Genomic DNA, 4,614 nt, shown 5'->3' with positions numbered 1-4,614 from the left:
TTAACGTCTTGCACATGCACAGAACGGATTGTGCAGGCAGCATGGATCGTGTACCGACAGAGCATAGACAGTGGAGAGCAACTGCGGCGCGTGGCTCTAAAGACTGCGGCCGCCTTGATCTCGTGAGATTATCGTTGCCCACGTGTGCATGACGTCAGAGCAAGTCGGGATTAAGTCGGACACAAATCTAACTGGCATGCATTGGGCGCCGATCATCGATTCTGCGTAGACCTGGCTCATCTCGAACAAGTCTAACAGTGTTTTTTCCTGTAAAATTAACAAAATTGCAGCAACAGCCTTTTTCAATTAAGTGTGAGATTTATGTTGAGATTTTTTCTAAAAAAGATCTTTTGAAGTGTTATTTATTCCAGTATTATTTGTATGCACCTATTTATACCTTTTTCTGAATCAATGTATGCTGCAAATATCTTTATGTAAAGAGAAACAGATTACAATCCAAATATAAAAATATAATGGAATATATTGCAGTAAGGCTCTCAGGCATTCTGTATTGCTTTCAACTATTCTCCTTTGGATCGACTTTTCTAATTATATCTGAGTCAGCACACATGTAGCCTATAGGCATCATTTACTCCTCCATCCTGTTTTGCGTTTTTTGTTGTTAATGTATTAATAAACCCCTGGACTATAATATTTCAGATGTGTTAGATCAAAACTTTGTGCACATTCAAAATACAGTATATCTATGTTCTCTGTGATTTGGAGGAGTTGTGATATTTTGAGAAAAATAAAGTTATAATAGGCTATTACAAGAATAAAGTCACTGTATTTCAGAAAATAATCTATAGGCTACCTGCACCATAGTCTGCTGTGCATTACGTGATTGATACGGTAGATCTCAGACCTTCTGACAGACACAGAGCCCCGTTTAGGTCTCTGGTCTCTGAATGAGACAAATAGTTTAGCTAGGGAAGTGGCTGTACGCTGCTCTACATCGGAGGTGGAAACCCAAAACTACAGAAATACACGGAGCACAAATGCAACACATCTGCCGCAGCATGTCCAAAGCTGAGCGCATCCGAAGCTGCCCAGCATTTTACAGCAAGAGTGGACATTAAACAGGTCTGCTTCAGAGCTCCGTGTGTTTGAGTCTGAACCATAGACTAGAAACGTCACATCACAGGAATTTCAAACTAAATCATTAGTATCGCCCTCCTAAACTTGTGTTGATGGCATCAATGTATTAGACTGATTTGGCTATGATTCCTCCGAAAACTTCACCCGCCTTTCACAGCTTTCCTCACGGTTGCTAGGTGATAGCAACAAATACAGCATGGTCGGATCCCACACGTAGCTGCCCGTTCTATTAGCCTCGGAAAAATAAACTGGACAAAGTTACATTCAGGGCTACACTCAAAACATTCGGGGCTGAAGCCCCGGCAAAATCGGCTGACGACGCTCCTGGTGTAAACCGGGACATTTTAGCGTCCCGACAGGCTTTTGTCAGGACTCGGGACAAGCAATTCAAAATCGGGACTGTCCCGGTCAAATCGGGACTGTGCCGGTCTAACCGGGACGTCTGGTCACCCTAAGTAGACTGGCCTTTCTCGCTGTCTTCTGGGACCATGGGCGTAAATCTGATATAACAGTAAACATAAAACATAAAATTTCTGAAGAGCAATTTTTGAAGGGGACACAATTAATGCAGTCTCAATTATACTCGTAGAGGACATGTGTACACAGAGGAAAACCTTAATACTATCATTAATGTAGCATGTAGACTGTACCATTATCCTTCTGTGGCGGCACGAGAGCTGACAAAACCAAACACCGACAACGCCACCCTGGGAATTTCACCCAGAGAATGATATCACTTACTAATGAATGATTTTACTTCCAATTGCAAGATTATTGATATATTTAAGGTCACACAGGTCAGTATACAAAATGCGCCAAAGACGATGTTCAAACTACAAAAAAATACAATTTTATTTCCATAAAAATTAATAAAGTTAAAAACAATCAATTTAAAGCACATTCACACCAAAAAAATGGGGGAAAATAATTGTGCTGAGGCTTACCAGTGTTGGAGAAGGGGGTACGAGGGCAGTAAGGGGGATCCCAGGGAAAGTCACCCGTGAACACACAAAAACCCAACAGTGAACACAGCAAATGAAAACGGGAGACACAGCACACAGGGAAGGAGATACCACCACCCGGACACCGACACCACCACCTTCGGCTCTCAGCAACTAAAAATGGGGGGAGAAATGGGAAACACACATACGCAATTAAAAGGGGTTCACTCCACAAAAATGAATATCAAAAATCAATATAAACAGATTATAAAGAAACAAATTGAAAGAAAGTGAACACAATATAAATACAATATAAAGGCCAGAACCACTAGTGGTTCCAGGAGGCCATACAAAGCAAAAATTCAAAAGAAAAGATTTTGCAATAACCTCAAAAGAAACAAAACACTTATAATTGACACAATAACATAACCAAAGAAAATCAATATTTAAGTAGAAAAAAACTCACTTAAAGAAAACTAAACAAAATATAACTACAACTTTTAATTAAATTGAAAACAAAATAGAAAGAAAATAAAGAAAGAAACAACTAAATCAACCAAATTAAGGTAGGGAGTCAAACCCCTCAACTATGAAACAATGGCTCGATAAAACAGTTGACTCATATGTTGGCCCAGTAGCCGTGAAGGCAAGACAGGCATGCAGCAATCACTACAATATTCAATTTCTTTAATAACAGCAAAAGTCTCGGCAAAAGCCGTCTGAAGCAAACAGCAGTCTCGGCAAAAGCCGTCTGAAGCAAACAGCAGTCTCGGCAAAACAGCAGCCAGTAGTGGAAGTGCTAAGCAGCTACATGGATCTCCGGCGGCTTCAGCCCGGTTCCTAGCATTTACAGAAAATAATAATAAACACCAAATAAATTAAAAAAATAAATCCGACCCCATTTAGCACACATACCGTTCAAGCAGAGTTTTAGTAAGCCCAGAGGGAGGAAGCTCTGAGCATGCAAACCGCAGCAGCTATCAGTGTTACTCGCTCCTCATTCACGCATGCTACGCAAATCTTCTGCTCAGGGTGTTGAATGGAGCACAAAGAACGACACGTGACTGATATAGACATTGAAAAAAAAAAAAATATATATATATATATATATATATATATATATATATATATATATAGCAATTTGCTGACCAAGTTTGTCAAAATGTTTGAAGTAATAGTAAAAGATGAATCACGCAGCCCATTCCCCCCCTTGAGAAAGAAAATTGTGGTGTTTTTATTTCATTATGTTTTTGTAATTGATGATATGTATGTTTTCAATGGACTCATGACTTTTTGGGATCATTTGTGTTATGGACTAAAGCTTTTTGCCCATTGTCTTAAGGACTTTGGAAAACACAGATGACAGCGGAAACATTTTTCCTCCATGAGAAATTAATGGATAAATCAAGGTCAAACTCCTATCACATTTTTTCTTCCTTGTTTTAACCCCCAGACATTGCCCAACAATGAAAACAATAATATGACTATTTGCAAGGCAGTGTGTGTTATTCACAGGTGAAAGCAGCCTCCAGATTCCTGCTGATGGAGACTGTCATACAGCCAGATGACTTTAGCTGTTCAAGGAAATCCAGGTCCAGGCGGATAGATTCATACTAGGTGCTACTGGACATCAGCGCTGCAGTGGAGCGTGAAGGACGCATCACAAGGATCCATGTTCACAGTCCAGCAGAGTGTCATGGGGAGTCTGGGTTCAGACACCGACGGAGAGAGCCAACGATGCTAACTTCTGCTGACCAGATCATTCCTACAGGCTGGAGCAGGCAGCACACACAGCCGGTCCACCTTCATGTTTTAGAAACAGGACGGATAAGGAGGGAGAGACCGGTGATGACATCCACAGGTTTCAGACATGGTTTACCAACGCCAACAACGGGAGCGAGGAGAATTGGGTCAGCGGTGAATCTGTCACCTTCAATTCAACTGTTAAAGGGCCAGAATTCTCAGCCAATTCTTCGGACACGGAGGATAAGAGCATATTTTACAGCAGCTGCAGCCAAGCTGGCGCGCAAATGTGACATCAAGAGTGCGCCATAGCCTGCTAAGGTTTTAGTGATGCTAAATGTGAAGTTAAATTAGAATAGCAATCATTACAAAAATACTACATTCACAGTTGTGACACGAGTAGCATGTGTAAAATAATAATAATAATAATAATAAAACCGATAAAAAATACAGAAGTTTGTAGGTACAAGAGATAAACGTAACAAGAGTGGGCTTGGATGAAACTGTATCATTGTCTTATATAGCATTGTGTTACACTCAACCTACTGGCAGTTTGCTAGTACTTTAGGTGGATTATAGGACCACACCAAAGCCCCCAACACACACTAGTGACAGCAACTCCCTAAAGGACAGTGCAGCGCAATTTTCAGGCTTGACCCTGGGCATCACAGTTAGGAGATATTCTATTACGTAGAAAGGTTACAAATCCTCCCCAACATTTATCAAAGAGTGATTAAGATTAAACATGATCTTCTCTGACGTTAAGTATGATGAGAGCTCTTTAAGCCACAAAGAAACCCCAGGGGACTCCACATTTTTCCAGTTAATGGCT

Source organism: Perca flavescens, chromosome 4 (genome assembly GCF_004354835.1).
Source record: "Perca flavescens isolate YP-PL-M2 chromosome 4, PFLA_1.0, whole genome shotgun sequence".
Taxonomy (NCBI): Eukaryota; Metazoa; Chordata; class Actinopteri; order Perciformes; family Percidae; genus Perca; species Perca flavescens.
The sequence above is the reverse complement of the archived record's forward strand: the minus strand, read 5'-3'. Positions refer to the sequence as shown.